This window comes from Caretta caretta, chromosome 2, assembly GCF_965140235.1.
Source record: "Caretta caretta isolate rCarCar2 chromosome 2, rCarCar1.hap1, whole genome shotgun sequence".
NCBI lineage: Eukaryota > Metazoa > Chordata > Testudines > Cheloniidae > Caretta > Caretta caretta.
Genome location: NC_134207.1, coordinates 132,060,585 through 132,082,333, shown reverse-complemented (window position 1 = coordinate 132,082,333; position 21,749 = coordinate 132,060,585).

Sequence of the window (21,749 nt, the reverse complement as noted above, 5' to 3'; positions counted from 1 at the left end):
AGAAGCATGAGATATTCAAAGACTGTATATCAACTTTATAAATGTTACATGTATCTTTATGGACTGGCTAGTGATTGTATTCTTGACTCAATGGGTGAGCTAAAATGTTTCCTGTAGGAAATAAAGTCACATTCTCACTCCCCTCTCCCTTCCCAGCCCCCCGTAACTGACACACATCCCTAATGCAGGTATTTTACTCCTTGGGGAACAGTATATACTGATGAGGCATGGAAAACAAAGAACAACAACAAAAACTGTATAAAGAAATATTCCTGATCTGGGAGAAGGATCTCACTCAATCCAAGAATTGATATGAAACAGTGACTAAAAGCGTTAAATACTTTAATTGCATCTGGGATCCCATGTGGAACATGGTAACTGCCTAGTAAGCTAGACCTGCAAATAAACTGTTTATTGTGTTCACAATATGTTTCCTTTGTAATGTTTTTGTTCTAAATAAATAATAGTTTTCTTTATAACAGCTGACTGGTTGCTGGGTAATCCTGCCATTGCCTCTAAGAGAACAGGACTCCAGGTGTTAGAATAAAGTCCAACCTGCTGAGATAATCACAGTGAATTTCAAGAGTCTACAGTTTAAGGCCTAAGTCTACAGGGAAAGAGTTGTGCGACTCTGCCCTGTGGAAGCTAACAGACAGAGACCTGAGATGAAAGTGGAGGTGCACTCAAGGAGTCCATGAGAGGGTCAGAGGGGGAACAGTGATAGGAGGGACTCTGTAGAAGGAAATCGAAAGGACAGAAGCACAACCAATCCTAGTGCTAATGGCTAAGATTAGAAATCAAAATTTGGTAGCAGGAAATGGAAAAATATTGCTTAATAAATACAAAATAGTTCAAAGAACTTCATTTATGCACATACAGGATATAGTGTACATAAACACTCATATACAATGAAGATGATTGTTTTTAAATAGTCAATTTAGTAAATAAGGGACCGATTCTCCAACACTTGCTATCGGGGAATAATGCTTACAGTCTCTCACTCTTTGCTCTTATCGTGCAACAAGGGATATATGAAAGGAAAAAATCCTGGGAGTTGTAGCTGTTAAGCCTTATATATGATTGCTGGTCCTTGTTTGTTAATGTTGGTGCAGTTTTCTAGATTAGCACTAAAATTGGAAACCAGATTTCCTGTCCAGTGCAAAGTTGTCCTCTACTATTCTTATGATCTTGTAGTTAACACATTGCAAACCGTGCAAACAATTTTGGCAGGGTGGGTGACGTGGCCTTGGTCTGGTTAAGTGAGAACAAAGGGGTTATGGATAGTCTAAGAGTTCCCCATTGAATCTGAAGGTTGGGTGCAGGAAAAAGGGTGTATCTCCTGTATCAAGGGCTTGCTGGAGAGGCTCAGGTAAGCTATTGTCTCCCTGATTGTGTGTGGGGGAGTAAATATAATATATACCTATACTTTCCTGTCTGGGTGGAGCATCTCTCTTGCTTGGATTAGCATTAGGACCAGGTTTTGGTCCATCGTGGGCATTGAGACTAGTAAGGGTTTTTTCCTTCACTGCCAGTTTGGCTGGAGCAGGGTGGGTTTTTTGCAGAGCAGCTCTTAGACCCAGTGGGGGTAGATCAGGAGATACTTAGCAGGAGGCAGGTTTACAATACTGTTACTTGTTCCAGATGGGTTGGGTTCCCAGAGTTGGAAATTGATTTAGGTGAAGGCATCCCATAAAGAAGCTGAGGAATGTGATTGAGGCTCATAATATCTAGGAAGCAAGGGGGCAATGCTCTTCCCCCAGACCCTTAATTATCCTATGGGGGAGGCTAGTGGGGTGCCAGCAATGGGCTGGGACCAGCTGTAGATAGATTGAGGTAGGTGTGGGGAGGGACTGGTTGATGGCAACCCTTCCTGAATTGATGGAAATAAGTGAGGGAGGGATTATAACCTGCACTTTATGAGCTATTTTGAAACAGTCCCACATGACATTCTGATAGGTAACCTGGAGACATGCAGGCTTGACAGAACTACCATTAAGTGGGTACATATTTGGTTAAACAACCACAAAGAATAACCATTAATGCAATGATGTCAGATTGGAGGAAGGTCTCAAGTGGGGTTCCACAGGGATACGTTCTGGACCCAGTGTTTTTTTAATTCTTTATTAATGGCCTGGATGTAGGTATAGAGAGCATACTGATCTGGTTTGCAGATGACACAAATCAAGGGGGGTTGCAAACATTTTAGAGGATAAAGCTAAAGTTCAGAGGGATCTCCATAAATTGAAGAATGGGGCTATAAACAACAATATGAAATTCAACAAAGACAAATGTAAGGTGCTGCACTTACAAATGCACAAATACAGAATGGGGGAAAATTGGGTTGGCAACACCATTACTGAGAAGGATTTGGGAGTTGTGATTGATCACAACCTCGACATGATGCTGTAACAAAAAAAGCAAATGCAATTTCAGGTTGTATTAACAGTGGCATACCATTCAAGTCATGGAAGGTGATAGTACCACTCTACTCAGTACTGGTTGGGCCTCAGCTGGAGTACTGTATCCAGTTTTGGCCACCAATGTATAGAAAGGATGGAGAGAAACTGGAAAGGATTTAGAGGCAAGAGACAGAAATGATTAGAGCCCCGCAAATTCATGGATATCCACTTTATATCCATGGATGAGGATATAGATATCTGTGGACCATGTTTGCAGACTGGATTGGATGCAGATACAAATTCTGTATCTGCACAGGGCTCTAAAGATGATCAAAGGGATGGAATGCAAGTCATATGAGCAATGGCTTGAAGGAACTGGGTATGGTTTAGTTTGGAAATAGAGGAGATTAAGGGGGGATATGATAGCAGTCTTCAGATACTTGAAAGGCTGCTATAAAAAAGATGTTCTCTTGTCACAGAGGGCAGGACAAGATGCAATGGGTTCAAACTACAGCAAAGCAGATTTAGATGAAATCTCAGGAAAAACTTGGGACAATACAACAGACTGCTTTGGGGGGTTGTGGAAGCTTCTTCACCAGAGGTTTTCAAAAGGAAGCTGGATAGCCATCTGTTTTGGAAGGTTTAGACATGACAAATGCTGCTTCTTGGCAGGGGGTTAGACTAAATGACCCTTGCAATACTTTCTAACCCTATGATTCTGTTGCCACTGGATAGCTCTCGGATGAGTTAATAAAAGTGCAGCCTAATTAAACAATATCCATTGCATGTTGACAGGTTTCAGAGTAGCAGCCGTGTTAGTCTGTATTCTCAAAAAGAAAAGGAGTACTTGTGGCACCTTAGGGACTAACCAATTTATTTGAGCATAAGCTTTCCTTTTCTCATTGCATGTTGTCATTCTTCCTGCATGCACAGGACTATGAATAAGGGATTGTTGTACAACTTCCTTTCCTCTAATGTTTCAAAGTAAATGCTTGAGAGAAACAGTTTAATGCTAGATTTGAATTGTTATCTTTCCTTTAACTTATTATTGCCATTATGTATGAGACTGTAAAATAAAAGCCATGGAACTCATTATTAAACAGGCTGAGAGAAATAGCTCACAAATATTTTTCTAGTTGCTGAATATTGACTATAGCAAATAAACATTAAAAACGATTTGTTAAAATCAATGGAAACTCTCCCAAACTCATTCTCTCTGGTGATGGGGGTGGTTTTCCGTATCACGTTGCTTCACGTACATGGCAAGGATTTCCAGAGATCATCTAATTGTTCCACGCTCACTTTGCCTGGATCACACACTATCTGAACACAGCTTCAAATTTAGTTTATACTCCTTAAACTCAACTAACGGATGTATAGATCAGAGTTGGGTGAAATGTTTTTGGACAAAACTATTTTCAACAAGCTATGCAAATTTAGTGACAACACATTTCACTATATCGGTTTTGACAAATGTTGTTGGGGAGGGGAGGTGAACAAATTCCAAAACAGTAGAAAAGTTTCATTTTGACCTTTTTAAAAAAAAAAAAAAAAAATTCAGTTTCTGTTCAAAGTGATTTTTTAAAAAAAATACTTCATTTTTTGTTTTAAATTCAAAAATATATTTTAAACAATTAAAACGGAAACAGTTTGGTTTCACCTGAAACTTTTGGGGTTTTTTCAGCTTTTTGATCAGATGAACATCTTGAAATATTTTATATTTGGTTTGTCCCAAACTATTTTTTTTAATTGCTGTCAGATTGAAAAATCAGTTATTTGTGCAGCTTATTATAGATTCCCAGAATGGTAAATTGACAATATTTATTTATCATAGAAGTGCTTCAACCTGTATTAGTATAGCCAGCATGGCCCCAGATTTTTGAAAATTATTTACACCTCTTGCACATAACACGTCATCTATAGTTTGTTAATATGTAGCAATAATCTTCCTCTGCAACAGGCTCGGTGCTTCAAATACAGCCACCTCACTCCATTCCTTCCATAAGTCTGAGAAATTTGTGCACATCAAAACTGAAAATAATTCAGCATGGGATTTGATTTAATTCACAATGAATAGACATGATAGCGGCACAGCTTAAAGTTCATTACTTCTTTATTTCCATTCAACAAGGTGTGTCCTTACACAACTCCAGAATGCTGACTGTAAGAGGAGCTTTACAGCAGTCTTCTATGCTTCATTTTATTCACAGCCAATAATCCAGTTATCATGTAATTGCATACCTGGGGCTTTTCTATTCCCAGACGTGGCACTCTAGTCTTATGATAATGCCTTATTTGTATGTTCCTTAATTATGGAGACCTAACATCACCCCCATAGTTAAGGTTGCAAGACACTTTCTATTTTATCTTCTCATCTAAGTTCTACATGAGAAAAGTTCTCTTTATCTGATATTTTGTGTAATTGGGCCGTGACAGAGGAGACTTTTTGAGATGGATTGCACAGGTCACATATGAGATACGTGACTTTAAAAAGCTTCCCCCACCCCAAACCCTCTCTGTTTCAATTTAGGAACTGTTTCGTTTGCTTGTTTTTCTGAAACAACTTGAATTCGGAACTTGTTTAGGTGTCTCCAGGAGCGCTATTGCATAGGGATGCACTGAATTTTTTTGCTTGGATAAATGAACTGTTGTTTGTAAAAATGTGTGCATGCAAGGGGGGAGAATTTTTGTGTGGAGGAGATATACATATATAGGCCCTGTATCTGGAAAGCATCAGGTTGGAACTTAAGCACATCCTTAAATTTAAGTTTATGGTTTAGTCCCATCAAAACCAACACTACTGAAACGTGTTTTAAAGGTAAGCAAGTACTTAAGTGCTTTCCTGAACTGGGGACCTTTAATAGCAGAAGGAGAAGAAATAGAGCAGGACTTCTGTGCAGCTTATAAATCTAACAGGGATTTCTGCAAAAGTTAGACATTTCCCATGAGTCTTGTCCCTAATTGATACACTCTCTCTCCCTCTTACAAACTTATGTATGAGTGGGGTGCTAAATTTGAAGCAACTATTGCTACAGGGCCTGCTTGTCTGGCCCAGTGCTATTGGAAAATGGCTGTGCTCTTCATGGCCTCTGAGAGCCCCTTCTTAAAATACTGCCCTCAACTTACAATAAGTGTTGTTGGAGTGATTTCTCTCACTGATAACATTCATAGACTCCCTGGGTATACTGCTAAATTATCCTTTCAATAAAACCAATGATTTATTTATTGGTTCTCATAACAATACTTTGTGAAGGATTTTTTTAATCTTTCAGAAGTAAACCCAAATTGCCCAAATTAGTAGTTTCTTTATAAAAAGAAATAATGCTTGGGGAGGACATCCCTGAACCAATACAAATTCTTCACCACCTCCTATTCCCACTGTGACAATTTTATATAGATTGAGCAATTGAGGTGGTAAATTTTTCAGGAACAAAGTATAAAACTTTGAACCAGATTCACTGAATGAGTTTCATTACCAAGAAAAGCTGCCTCTGGATACAAACCTGGTAGGTTATACAGCCACAATCCAACTGAGTACTTGCTCATAATTAGGAAAGTGATTAGTTCCACAGACTTCAGTTGGATTATTTGTGCTGAAAATTACACACTTTGCTGGACTGGGGCCAGAGTGTGTTAAGCAACTCTAAGGTCTGAGCCCTCCTTCCTTTGTTATTGTTAATCAGAGAAATTGGAAAACAACACATAGATTCACCTGTTCCTCCTCTCTTCACTTGCTCCTCTTCCTAATTATGCTGGGTTCTTGAAGTCTGTTGCAGAGGATGGTGAACTTTTTTGTCAGAGCTTTTACCAAAAAAAAAAAAAAGCCAGCCCATCACCATATGAAGCCTGATTATATGATGTCTCCTTTGCCACTCTGATTTACAATTAATTTCTGTTACCTTCATGTTAGATAAGATTCATGACTTGGCTTCCGGGTCTAAATATAGCTCTATTTTTTTTTAAATTGGTGCAAGGTGGTTCCAGTTTTAAAGACCGTGTTAGCTCACTTATGGCTATTTAAAAGTTACAGAAGATCAAATCTATATGTGGTTTTGGTTTTGGTCCATCAGATTGGTAATTCTCCATGATTTTATGTTCTGAAGTTACTCCTATTATTATACCTACAGTTTAAGTCCAGAAAGGACCGTCAGATCATCTAGTCGGACCTCCTGTGTAAATCATAGGCCACCTATACCATCCAGCATCAGCACACTAAACTCAACAACTGAAATGAGACCGAAGTGTTGCAGCCAGCAGGAGACTAAACTATTAGGTGCTACAGACAGAGAATCAGAGGGGTTGAGGTGCACCAGGGCTGAGGCCCCCACAATGGCAAGGAAACAATTGAGATATACCAAGATAAATCTGGCAAGAGACCCACATAGTGATCTGCCATAAATCTAAAACTATTAAATTAACTAGCTGTAACACAATAGCAGGTATCGTTTGCTGCCTTTGATGGATTCCTTAAGGAGATGTAGCATCATTACTGCTAATTCACTGGGGGTGGATGTGGCTCATTGCACTCCATTCTGAATATGAGGGATGGGGGAACTAACTCCTGGGCAACAAAGATCTGAGAGAATACAGGTCATGAGAGAAGGGACTGTAAAGGTATTTACACCCTGCAATAAAACACCTGCAGCTGGCCCATTTCAGCTGACTTGGGTTCTAAAGTTGCAGTGTAGATGTTTGGACTCAGGGACCTCTCCCACTCACAAGGTCCCAGAGTCCAGGCTCCAGCCTGTGCGTAAATGGCCACAATGTAACTATATAGTTCCACAGCCCGAGCCACGAGAGCCTGAGTCAGTCAGGAGTGTTTGACTGCAGCATAGACACTCCCTAAAACCTGGGAAGAAAGGCTGAGTTTGGGGATGCACACAGTATAATTTTGAAATCACCTTGTTAATAAAACAGATCATTACAGGAGGTTGTTTTATGACTCTACATTTTTGTCAGGTGGAGAGTCCGGCAGCTTTCCCTAGTGCAGTATATTCTCACTTCCGATGCTCAGATAGGACCAGCTATGCTATATCTCATGTTTCAGGAAATGAAAGAATTGCCACTTAGTGGTCAGAAACTGATTTCTATTCCTGCACAAGGCATTAGGCTAGGTGTGTTAATGGGCTTTCAAATACCAAGGACTGGCCGCAGCTGGAGGCAGGATATCACATTTGATAGGCCAGTGGGGTAACCCATATAGAAGTCTGTATGTTCCAGAGAACTGGACTTAAATCCCTATTTAAAATACAGGTAAAAATACATTTGTAGACATCACCCTAATGTTTAATTGACATGTACCTAAATCAAAAAGCCACCACAGAATATGGTGTGACTGATCGGTCCTGTTCAGGAAAGCCCTAGAAGTAGCATAGCAGGTTTAGGTTCATTGATAGAGACTCTGAGAGAATGGTGTGAGCACAGTGGTACCTGATTTTAATGAGCATTAACTTTACCTGCAATTAAGGGTCTAATGTTCAGCCTTAACCTAGGTCAGAGCTCAGTGGCTTGAAAGAAGTAAAGCATAGGGTCAGGTGCTGAGTCCCTCAAATCCCACTGACTTTAATAGGAGTCAAGGGCATTTAGCACTTTACAGGAGTGAGCCCACAACAAACAAGTGGAAATCCCAGTGACACAATGTGGCAATGGTATTCATCGAATACCACAGAACTGTATCATGTATCTCATTTTTTGGCCACTTTGCTGCTCCTGTAACTCTGAATTTAATTTAAAATTAAACTTTTATAACCCATAAGAATTTACATGTTCATGGCCTTGAGTGTTAACTAAACTTTTTCTTGCTCTGCTTGTAACCTCTGGTCCTTGGGTGCTATTTTACAACACTTTCTAAATACAGACTAGAGATGGCTTGTCATTTTTGCTTGAGGCTATTGAATTCCTTGCCACTTTTGTACCTGTGTTAGAAAGCAGGATGTAGACATTCTTGTTCTCTCAAGCATTTCAGGCATTCCTGTTTAGTTCTGTTATTCATTTTCTTGTATGCCGCCTTTCAGATACTACTTATTGGAAAGCGCTTTATAAATGTGTAGTGTATTATTTTGTGGAGATGAGTAGCATATGGATGGGGAAGTGGAATTCTCTAAGACATAAAACACAGCAACAATCCTACTCACTTCCCCCAGTTGACTATGTGAATGTTTGAAGTGCCTGAGTTGATGAAGTACAATATTTTTGATTTGGTTGCATTTTGAGATACACAGACTGCGTAGCTTGATTTTGAAGTAGAAAAAATTAGATGCTTGGCTACCGTTGCTGAGCTGTGGCAGGGGTAAGCTTGCCAAAGATGACTCAGACAAACTTAAGATGCAGAAGAGCCACACAATTTTTGAACAGCTACATTAAAAGAACAAAGTGTTTTGGGGTTTTTTTTTTGAAGTGTCTTCTGTCCTTGAGAAAAGTCCAAACTCATTATGATGCCCTGCTCCTGAACCTTATATTGGAATTATGCTTCAGCCTGATCTGCAACCCTGGAGATCCAAACAGCCTGAAGTAAACTGTAGCCTACTGCAGTTCTGTTACTACTGTTTTGTACAGTAGCAGTAGGGGGTAGTGTCTTAGTGATGGGGTAAAGCACACTCTTGTCAAATCTTCGCTTCAGTTGTGCTCCTGAATGGGGAAGTTGAGTGTCTCTTCATTCCCATCTGCACAACACCTTTTCCCACCTGCAACTAGGGGATGTTCCCGGTTGTTAATATTTCCTGCTCTGAGAACTTTTTCTTGAATGTGAATGTCTGTGCTTGTAGTACTAATACAGTATGAAAGGTATACAACTATCCTTAGTATTCTCTTTCCCTGTGTCTCCAATTCACTGCAATAATCTGCCTTGTCAACCCTTTCTCAGAGTAAACAAGCTATCCAGATAGCTGCTCATTGTTTGTACAGTGTCTTGCACAATGGAGCCCTAATCTCAGCTGGAGCCTCTAGGTGCTACTGTAATACCAAAAATGAAATATTAACATCCTTATTTCTATTTTCTCCTTATTTAAAGGGCTACATTGGAAAGGACCAATGTGCCATTTAGTCTCATCTCCTGTATAACACATGACATAGAACTTTCCATGAATTAATTCCTTTTCAATGAGAGCATTAAAAAAAAATCCTAACTTAAAAGTTTCCAGTGATGGAGAATCCACCACAACCCCGGACAAATTATTCCAATGGTCCTTTCTGGCCTTGGAATCTATGGCCATCTGATTGAGAAACTAGTGTCAATATAAATTTGTTTAAGACCAAACTCCCTTTGTCTTTCTGAGCATGGCGGAGCTCTCTCAGATGATAGACATGGTTAAGGTCAACTAAGAGGAATTATATTTAGACATAGAAGCCTCACTAGGACTTTGCTGCTTATGTTACTACACATTGTAATGTGCTGCATAACAGGCTTTTTACCATGATTATCAAACTGATCTTTGAAGGTGATGCTACAGATGTGACTTGTATTTGGATCTGAATGCATGAATTCCACCTATGGAGAGACTGGTGGATGATATTAATGATATAAGAATGAAGGTCACATCTTTGGGGTTTTTAAAAACCTCAGTGTTTTGTTTTTTTGTTAAAAGTAACTTTCAGGTACTTTTCAAAGGAATGGAAATACTGTCTTCTTCCACTGTGTTACCCCCCCCACCCTTTTTTTTGGTCCCTCATTCTGTTTTTTTGCAGCAACCAAAAACAGAGAGAACCTAACGACACTTAATGCAGAATGAAACAGCAGTCAGTGCAAAGGGAATTCTGTTCTAGCAGACACTGTTTCTTCACTTCACTTAATTTCATTTGTTTTTTTATGCAGTCACAGGTGCAGAGATATGAAACCATTAAAAGTCACAGTTGACAGAATGGTCTTTGAATGTAAGCCTCCAAGAATAAATATCCAGCTTGAAGAGGAACAAACATTAAAACATTGACTATTGTGTCTTAATGGAAACATAACACACTTTTGCTAGGTGGAGTTCTTAACGGTCCTTTGCAGTCTTGTTTTCAGGTGCAAAATGAGATGTCACAGTGATGGCAGATTTTAGAATATAGTCAAAACTACTAGAGTGAAACAAGGAAAAAAGTTACTTAACTGTCTTTTTTATTCTCTGGAGGTGTGTAGTTAGAATAGGTGACACCTGAATTCATGCTTTCAGTGTGAGACTGGCACAGCTGGCTAGAAAAGTAAAAATTCTAAAAATCTCAGCAGAGACACATAATTATTTAACCTGAAAAATCAGAAAGAATGACCCAGCCTCCAATAGCAATTCCTGTTTGAGTAACATAAACCAAATATAACATGATCCACAACTTTGAGAAAAAAGAAAATGAGTACTTGTGGCACCTTAGAGACTAACAAATGTATTTGAGCATAAGCTTTCATGAGCTACAGTTCACTTCATTGGATGCATCCGATGAAGTGAGCTTTAGCTCATGAAAACTTATGCTCAAATACATTTGTTAGTCTCTAAGGTGCCACAAGTACTCCTCTTCTTTTTGCGAATACAGACTAACATGGCTGCTACTCTGAAACTTTGAGAAAGGGGTGCATGAGTGTGAATTTATTGTAAATATGTTTTCTCAGATCAATAATTGTAGGTAAGTATTCTTTATTTCTCCAAAGGTAAGTGATATACTAGATCTCTGTTTCAGAAGATTCAAAAAGCTGAAGGTGTGGCTAGAAACCTGAAATAAGTTTACTTCAGTAGGAACTGGACTAGGGCTAACTTTTTCTCGAGTAGCCTTTCATATACAGTATAACCAAAACCACTGTTGGGTGGAGGGGAAAAGAGTTGCACCCTTTCCTTAAGTGATAAGGGAACACCGGGGGGAGATACGAATCAGTGCAGGTTCTATATAGCATGTAAAGAACCTTGTTATGGCTACACTTAAATAAAAAATCTACTTGTCAATTACTGTACGGTTCTTAAAACTTGTCTTTTTTTGTAGATTATCCCATAATCTAACATTAGACTAGTCTGAAGAATGTATACAGTGTATTGTGTGTTAGGTTGTAATTTGTACAATAGAGCCATAATAACATTGCTTGAGCTACCCTGACTTCAGAATTTGCCTAATATAACATTCATGCTGCTCTAATACTATTTTAAATTCAATGCCCTCTTATTTCCTTCTAAGTAAAAGGAATATGCAGGAAACTTGCTTGCTAAACTAGAGATTTCCTTATATCAGCATTCCTGTTTTGTCTTTCAACAAGTTCTAAGGCCCTGACAACTTGGGATCTAAAGAAAAATTCTTGGCACTTTTTACAATATTAGACATTTTCATTTAATGTTGGCTGTGCTAATAGCATTTTACCTGCCTAAATTTTCCTTTAATTTCAAAAGAGATTATTCATAATTTCGCTTCCTTATTTTTTTTTCTTTAGTGTTGGTGGCGCAGAATCAGTCTTGCCCATTACTGAAGAAATGGTGGATGATGAGAGCTTTGTACAAGACTTAGATTTATGTGTGTGAACATAAATGTTAATAAATAATAATATACATCCCTTTGTCTCATTCATAAATAATAATACATAGCATTTATACAGTACTTTCTCCCTGCAGATTTCTAAATGTTGGGTAAGCAGAATGAGAAAATCTTGACACATTTCCTACAATGTGGAATAAATTATTATTGCTATCTCTTTACAAATGAAATAAAACTTGAAAAAATATGCAACCAAGAAGAGAGCTTTTAAAACACTACTACATAGATGATTATCCCATTTAATGTGTCAGATACTTTAAGAATTAATTGTTTTCCACCTGGACCCTGTAATTCAATGCAATTAGCATCCTGGCATATATAAATGCATATGATCTTTAGAGGAACAGAAACAGAAAGTTAAGGGACACAAGGCTTGGAGGAGCTGGACAGACACATTCAAGTAATGGTACCCCTGGAATATTAGCTTTAGACAGGGATATTGTAAGAAGACAATACTGGCTGTCAAGGTTGCTTATAAAACCAGTCAAAGCTTATTGTGAAAACTGTGTTTGTGCAGGTGCAAAGTTCAAGTGATAGTCAAACATGCAATTTAGCAACCCAACGAGTAGATGACCTTGCTCTTTTCCCCCCACTATCAGTTGTGTGTAGTGTAGAAATTTGTGCTTCCAGGTTCTGTATTAAAATGCTGCTTTTTTAGAATTTACAAGCTTTGCTGTATGTACGTGTGGGTCCTCTGTGGAGGTGCTTTTGCTTTGATTTCAATCTGATTAATTAGTAATCCCCGGCACAGACCAGAGTGTTTGAGAAATCCCATTTTCCTTTCAGTTAATTATGACCTGGTGCTAAATCTCGCAGGATTCAGTGACATTTGTTTAGTACCAGCTTGTGTCTTCCACTATATTAAGTCCTTGGTGGTTCTTTGTATCTCACTCTTTACTCTAACTATTTCAAATGAAGCTACTTGTCTATATGGTGCTAGTTGGCTGAACTCCTTTTTTTTTAATCTGCATTTCTACCTAACCAGTGTTTTCTTTCAGTGTACTATCTATCGCCATGAGGGTAGATGTGAAGAGGAAGAGAAAATAGGGATAAAAACATGGTCTATGTCACTATTATTTGAGTTTAATTTGGTTTTCTTATTTTGACTGTAGGAAGTGTACTCAGGTTCTAGCCAATGGATAGTATAAGTCATTAGTGCAAATTTCATACAAACAAATGACTACCTTTCTCCTATAATCTATGATGTGGTAGGCATAATAAGACTAGTACTGTATGCATCTAAATGAAATTGTACAGCAACAAACCTGTGTGTATTCTTGACTTTTTTCTGAATGTAAAAACATAAGGTTTTTGTAAAGAAATAAGTGAATAAAGCATGTGAAATGATTAGGTTGGCTCAATCCAATTCCTAGTGGACCGGTAACCACATCACACATTTTTGTTTTAAAAAAAAAGAAAAAATCACTCTGGAATTCTTTGTTAGTAGTGTCAGCAGAGAAACAAAATATGGCTCAGATCTTTGCCTATAGGCAAGAATCACACTATAACTAGCTGGGTAGGGGGCACTTTTTAAAGCTACCTTTGCACTTCTCCAATCTTGGGTTAATCCACAGGCAAAAGTTAGAACAGCCAGACAGCTGCCTTGTAGTACAGTAGTAGTCATCAGAAGCCACAACATGCCTGTCATAGAGTGATACTGGCCCTTTAAGAAGGAGCCAGGCCAGTGCACCTGCGCTTAGGCTGCTCACCCCAATTAGGTTTAAAAGAGGTCACCTGAGCTGGAGTGGGGAGATATGTCTGATTAGTCAAAGCCAAGAAGTAGAAGTTCCTTGGGAGTAGAGATGGTAGTAATCTGCTGGTGCCAAAAGGGGGTCTCTGAGAGGAAAGTCCTGGTTTGCAGTGCTCAGTGAACACATCACAGAAGGTTCCTGCAAGAAGCCCTGCAGCAGGGAGGGCTGAAAGGTAAAGGGGAAAATTCCTTGGGAGCTGTGGCCCAGGGTGGCCTGAGGAACTGGCTTTGTGAATTTTGCTTATGTTGGGGAAAGTTAAACTCTTAGAAAGAGACTATGGGTGTGGCAGTGGGTCCTTTGTGAGCTGGGCAGAAGGCCAGTTTATTACAGGGCTCCTACTTGAGCCATGGGTGGGGGAATAAAGTACTGCTCAGTGGAAAAGTAGAATTGGGCCTTGTTGTGCAGAGGCCTGTACTTTGTCATCTAAGGTAACAAGTAAAACTCAGCCAATTGAAGTCAGATAAACTGATACAAACTTGAATTGTTTCAGTTATAAGAACTGTGATGGGAGGCGGGCTTTAAGGATATGTCTACACTGCCACATAAGCTCTGGGTTAGTAGAACTCAAGTTAGTTGACCATGAAGTTGTTAATTTAGGGCTTGAGTGTCTACTCTTATTTTTAAACCGAGCTTAGGAATTGTTGAATCCTGGATCTCCAGCATTATGTGAGCCTAAGTCCACGCACCCGTATCACAAGTCTTCCTAGCACCCACACAAAATGTGTCCATTCTCACACTTTGACTGTGCTGTAGTGTGAGAAAACTAGACTGTCCACTAAACTTGACTATCTAGAGAACAAAGAAAGCTGCCCTGTGTTGTTAGGGGATACTTTTGGTGGATCCCCAAAGTATGAGTCCAGTGGGATTGCATCTACACTGAAAAGCAATATGGCTTGAATCCTGAGTCATGGCTTGACTCAGGCTCAGATTTTTATACTCCATGGGGTCTTGGGACCCTGATTCTGAACGTGGAGTTAGAGCAATTTGTGTGTAGACAGAAGGGGATTAGATTTAAGTCTGAATTTGAACTCTGGTTTTAAATCAGAGTGTAGACTTAACTGAAAGCTATCATAAAGTCACTGGTTGATATGACAAGCTAAAAGATTCTAGAAATGGGAAGAGATGTTTATAAATGAAATGACAAATGTCTCATTTGATTGGTGTTAATGGGATGAGGCTGCCACACTTCTCACATACTGTTTATAGGGGTTGCTCAATGTAAACGGGTTGGGTGGATGGGAAGAATTCAGCTTTACCACCATGGCTGCCACCCCTAGTGTCTCCTGGGACCTGAGGATCCACCATAACACCATTGGGTCGTCTTCATCCCAATCCTGAAAGGCATTTTAACACGATTGGGCTAGAGAGAGGAAACCAATGACATCACCAGCTTCAGCTAAATCCTAAACACCACCTGGAATATGAAACTTTGGTTCCTGCTGTCACCCTCTCTTTCAAGTGTCCTCTTTCTTTCCCCATCTTATTTCCTTTCTTTACATACTCTCTCTCTCTCTCTCTCTCTTCTCTTGCTTTTGACTTAGCTGGCATGGCAACTCTATGCAATGCCTTTGCAATTCTAAGATCCCATGATGAGAGAGGGAGCTAAAGGTTACATCCTGATGCTAGAACAAGTTTTCCAAGTCTCAGAGTGGTTAATAATACCATATGCTTTGCCTGGGTTTCTCCAGCGGTGAGGCTGCAAGTATGAGTCAGCAGCTGTTTTCTATCTTTGCTTTTTTGTTTTCTCTCCCCTGTAGTGGGCATATGTGTCAAAGGAAGTAGAAGCAACAACAGCTGCAGCCTGTCACCACTTACTACTTTTTGCCATTCCCCAAAAAGATTGTCATTGCCATCTTTCATATAATTTACAGGCCAGTTGAACAGTGGGATTTCCCTATTAAAAGCTGTGTACACGTAAAGGGAATAAAAATATTGCTAAAATGAAAGTTGTATTAATTCCCTATTTAAAGTGCTTGAACTGTTTTTTCCTTTTTCTGTACCTTGTTGTGATGGGGTGTACTGGGCCCTTAGATTCCCCCAAACCCAGTCTGAGCTGTGTAGTCAGTCTGCCTAGCAATCAGACAGCTCAGCACTGTTGCTTTTTTTCTATATTGTATGTACTTCGAGTTTTAAAGATACATTTTATTATTTTTTAATGGTATTCTTTTCTATCAAGAAAAGATTGCAATCATCTCTCTAGTCAGATGAAACAAATGTTTCTGAACAATTGAATCAAATTTTCAGGAGGGTAAGTGGCAAATTTTGAAGTTTTTCCTTGGAAAATTTGAAATCTTGTAACTTCAACCAGCTCCATTTGTACTTTAGAATAGCGGTATAATAGTCATATTGAATTTCACATTGCACTTGGTGAGACATTTTACATTCAGATTTGTAGCTGAGCCCTGGATGTTTGTGCTAAACAAGATAAGTAAATAGGTCAGCAGGCTTTAAAAAAACTCAGGTTGTCTGAGCCAGCTAAGATCAGAGAGAGAATACCCAGGGAAGCATTTACTAATGGACAAGATAAGATAGAAATGCAGAGATGAGGCAAAAACAAGGTCAAACATGGACAGACCATGCTGCCCAGAGATTGGTTCCTGCAAAGTAACCAAACCGAGCCTGAAACATGTGATGCAATGCAATATGTAAATGTATATAAAGGAAGAGGTTCTGTGTAACTTTGGATGTGTGGTACACTCTGTATCCACCTGCCATGCTTCTGTCTGATCAACTCAGTGTAGCTTTGGTATGCCAAATACAGGAACTTGAGTGATAATATCTGGAGTTGATCTGAGTGTTTTGGATCCCAGAGAACTGGATGAAGTGTCCTTCCAGGACTGGGCAAGTTGATCTGGGTAAACCAAGTGGGAAAAGGGTTGGAGGGAATCCCAAGAAAATTCTAGCTTTAACTCTATGGATGAAATCCTGATTCCATTGAAATCCAATGATACAACTGCCTTTGACTTTAGTGTAACAAGATTTTACCACAGGGCTTACAAGTTTCTGGAACAGCCTCAGTTTCCCTCATCAAGGCCCATCACTAGGTCTGCAATGGAGTATGTTCAATATGGTGAGCTGATGTGATCAAGCGAAGCTAAGACTAGGAGAACTACTAAAACTCTACACCTCAGTATAAATGATTATATATATTTTATTAAGCTACAGAGAGAATGCATGGCAAATTCCATCAGTCTCAGGTTCCCATTCCTCAACAGCATTGCAGGACTTAAGTGTTTGAGGCTGATTTTGGGGCAGTGGGGGATTCCAACTGCCTTTCTAAGGCTTTGTGATGCATCATAATAAAAACTACTTTTCCTATACCTGAAATGTGTACTCACAGTTAGCCCGCCGGCTAGGGTTATTTCCCAAGTAACAATCTTTTACTGCACCTGGGTGTTATGGAGTCAAATACACCCTTCAAAGCTGAGAGTAGTCTTGCATCTTCTCTGTCACTGCATACAGGGTCGCCAGCAATTCTTGAAATGAACCATCTTGCCTATCTGTATGCACTGCTTGATGGGATGAGCCAGTAACTGACTTTTAAGCAGGTGTTTGTGCCTTAAAAATAAACAGTTTATCCATGATTATCTTCTCTGAGCGTTGGCCCTCTAATAGGGCCACAGAATATACTCTTCAACTAATTATACCTTCTCTAAACTTCCAAAGGTACAATGCTAACACAGAACTGGCAAATTAACACAGTAGGGTTCCAAGTCTGGATCTACATTCAAAACTGCCTTCACCATGGTTATCTTTATTTTGTTTGATCTTCATCTAAGTAAATATTTATCCAAATGTAATCTTACTCCAACATCCCTGAATACAAAATCTACTCCTTCTTATTCCTTAACAAGGCAAGGTATGAGATCTGTATTTTTTCCCCCTCGGAATTGCTGTAGGTCTGCAGTCACTATTGAATCATAAATTATTTTTATTTTTTTAACTCGTATTGATGCCTATTTTATGACTCTTCTAAAATATGAAATAAGCTGACAAATAGTATTCTGATACTGTATTAAGTGGTCACTTAATCTTTGGATTCTGATTATGCACCTGTTGAACCATTTATTCTATGGTCTATGAAGTTACCATGACTTTTGGACACAATTGTAATTTTAATACTGGAAAAATGAGGCACGCTAAATTAGTAACTGTATTACAATCCGGTGTTTCAGTGTATGTTCAGAATGCAACGGTCTGTTAGAATGTCTGGGATTTCATGGTTAACGGTCTCTTAGGAAAGGTGTTAAGGATTTTTAATGATAAGTGGTCAGGAGTTTCGGCCCCAATCCTGGAACCAATAACGTACGCCAGTAACTACTCCGAGTTTAGAGCAATGGGACTACTCAAGTAGGGAAAATCTCATGTTTATAGAGCCATATCTGTTTTGGGTTGTATGTATTTATCTGAAACACTGCACCGCCAGCAGCACCACGCTAGCGCACTGATAAGAATAGAGTCAGTGTGGCGTCGACATAGCCAATTAACCCATGCCTGCTGAGTTGAGCTCGCAGGGCTTAGGTTAAGGGACTACTTAATTGCTGTGTACAAATTTGGGTTTGGGCTGCAGACTGAGTTCTGGGACCCTTTCTCCTCACAGGTGACTCCAGCCCAAGCCTGGACATGTACACTGAAACTAAAAAGCCCCTTAGCCTGAGCCCAAGTCAGCTGGCATGGGCCAGCCAGGGCTTTTAAATTGCAGTTTAAACATACCTAGTGAGAACAATGCCACCTACTGAATCACCTAGCAACACTTCCTGTAGTATTACCTAAATTATCTAATCCATATACAGGCCTCACTGGATACTGCTTTGTTTATGAAATCTGACAGGATCACAGCACAAAACAGAATGACCATGGTGTCCTATTGAGGAGTACTTGTGGCACCTTAGAGACTAACCAATTTATTTGAGCATGAGCTTTCGTGAGCTACAGCTCACTTCATCGGATGCATACCGTGGAAACTGCAGAAGACATTATATACACACAGAGACCATAAAACAATACCTCCTCCCACCCCACTGTCCTGCTGGTAATAGCTTATCTAAAGTGATCATCAAGTTGGTATTGTTTCATATTCTCTGTGTATATAAAGTCTGCTGCAGTTTCCACGGTATGCATCCGATGAAGTGAGCTGTAGCTCACGAAAGCTCATGCTCAAATAAATTGGTTAGTCTCTAAGGTGCCACAAGTACTCCTTTTCTTTTTGTGAATACAGACTAACACGGCTGTTACTCTGAAACCTGTCATATTGAGGACTGTGCCTTTAAGGGCTAAGCGTCCCATACGCTCCAAGTGAGGCACTATGAAGCCCTTTTTGATGTTCTGCAGAGTCAATTGGAATCAGATAAAGAATAAATAAGATCTTTTGCAATCACCTTCAGCACTGAACCCTACAATGAAGTCTTATTCATTCCTCTCCACTCAGTGATTGTTTCCAATCACACTCCATGCATAGACTAACATTTTTGTTGACTAATGTGTTTTAAAGTGCTGAAAGTTTGTTACATTTATTTTGCAGTCAGTCACATACTGTCAATAAAGTAAAAAGTATATTTTTCAGTTGGAAAACTAATCAGACATTTTTCTTTGAAGAAGTCCTATGTTGGTATGAAAGAGACTGGACATTACAAACCGTTATGCCACCACTGGATAAACATAAATTTTCAAATTGTGTGGAACTTTTCTCAGTTTTATCATACCAAATGAGTACACTGTGAATAGTAATTACTACAGTGGTGGATTTAGAGTTTGTTGGGCCCTGTATGCAGATTCATTTCCCCCCCCCCCACCCGCGCCCCCGCCCTTGGGACCCAGCCAAGAAAAAGAACATTCTTTCATCTTCCCCCTTTTTTCATTCTCTCCCCCTCCTTCCTCCTCCTATATAAGTAATAGGAAGTAAATGGAAATAAAGTGAGGTACCTTGATTGGGGCGCAGGATGCGGTATGGGGTCAGGCTGTGAGAAGGAGTTTGGGTGCAGGCTCTGGGCTGGGGCAGCGGGTTGGGATGTGGGAGGGGTGAGGGATGCAGGCTTTGGGAGGAAGTTTGGGTGCAGGCTTGGACTGGGGCAGAGGGTTGGGGTATGGGAGCAGTCAGGAGGCAGCATATACCTTGGGCTGAGCAGCTCCCAAAGTGAGTGGCACACCCCTCTGGCAGCAGCTCCTGAGAACGGTGGGGGGGGACATAAGGTGGACACTGCCTTCAGGTGCCGCCACCACAGCTCCCACTGGCTGCAGTTCCCAGCCAATGGGAACTGCGGAGTCAGCGTTTGGTGCTGGAGCAACACGCGGAGACACCCCCCTCCGGGGGCCACAGGGACAGGCTGGCCATTTCCGGGAGAGGCATGGAGGGAGGGAGGCAGCGTGGGAAGGGAGTTGTCTTAGCCCTGCTGTGCTGCTGCTGGCATGTCTCTTCACGCCCGTTGGTGGGAGGACGGCAGCGGGTCTCCGTGTGGTGCCTGGGGAGGGGGCAGCGTGCAGAGCCACCTCCCCCTGGCAAGGGGCATGCAGAGATGTGACAGCAGGCAGCCGCTTCTGGGAATGGCGTGGGGCCACAGGCCATGGAATGCAAGCAGCCTGCCTGCCTGGTCCCTGCTGGCTGGGACTCGGGGCCAGGTTGTCAGATGAGATTTGTCCTGCATTTTGGGATGGCCCCCTGTCATTGGGGGCCCCATGCCACCGCATTGTTTGTTGCATGGTAAATCCGCCTCTGAATTACTATTAAGAATTATACAGACAGTGTGCATGCAAGCACCATTTACTAAAATTAGTTCATCCTTTGACTCTTATGCCAATGTGTTCCTGGGCGCTACTCTTTTGGGGAAGGGGGGGATTGCACAATGTTAATTTATGCAAAAAAGTATATATTCTCACTTTATAGCTTCTGTAGTATATGAAATTCCCATTTTCCCCCACAAAAACAAAACCAATGGCCCAAATTCATTACAGCCCTAAGTGAATGCAACTCCATGGACAATGAGACCCCCTACATGCCAGAAAAGGATCTGGCACGGTATTCCCCATTTGTGCTTGAACAAATTGCTGTACTTTCCAACACAAAGGTTTCTATTCACCAATGAGTTGCTCCTTTGAAAGAAACAGGATCATACCAGTGTAAAACTGGAGTGGCAGTGGCTTAAATCTGATGGGATAGCTAGATCATTTTTTTTTTTTTAAAAACTGTTTATAATTACAAACATATATTTGAAATATTATTGCTTCTGTAAAGAAAAGCATTGTATTTCCAGCTGAAAGATTTTCTCCTAAGAAACGCATGATTTTAAACTAAGAACAGTTTAGAGCAGATGGTTGTTTATAAGGAGGTAATAAGTTGTTGGGTTGTACCTTTATGGGGATTTTATATACCACTTTAAAAAAAAAAAAGTGACAGCACTTGATCCACTAGAAAAATAGATATTGTCCCACAGAAGCAAAAGGCACCAAACGATATCTTAGAAACAAAAGAGTGGTGTTAGACCAAAACAACAAGACAAACAGATGCACATGCACACGCAGACACACAAGTTCCCAAGAAAATTTAAGGAAGTTGTAGGGTATGGTCACTCTATAAGCAAACTAGATAGTCCATAGAAAGTATTGGGGATTAGTTATAAAAATATATTATCCCAATAGCAACTCAAGAAATCAAATTACGTTGAAGTCAAAATTAACTTCAACAAATCTCCTCCTCTTGTTTGCAAGTGTAGGTAACACTTGCACCAAAGGATTGGAATCCCATATCCCTATTAAAGGTAGTTAGTTTAATTCTTGATTTTTTTTTTTGCATGTACTCTCTCATAGATATGTATTCATGGTTAAAATATGAACACCTGCCTAGTCTTTTGAGAACTTTTGAAGACATTCCCAAAGCATGGTCAATCCCATCACAGTTTGTTTCTGTTACATAAACTGTAGACTTCATTTTTTTTTCCTATTTTGACATAAGGACTAGTGTTTTGTGAACTGTTGGGTGCTTAGCACTTCTGGAAATGAGGCTGCATATGTAGGTGTCTAAATATAGGTGTAGGATCCTAATTTTAGGCGAGTTAGGATTAGTTAGCTTGAAAGCTTAATCTTGGCATTTATCCCTGGGAGCTTCTGCTGTAAATGTTGTATT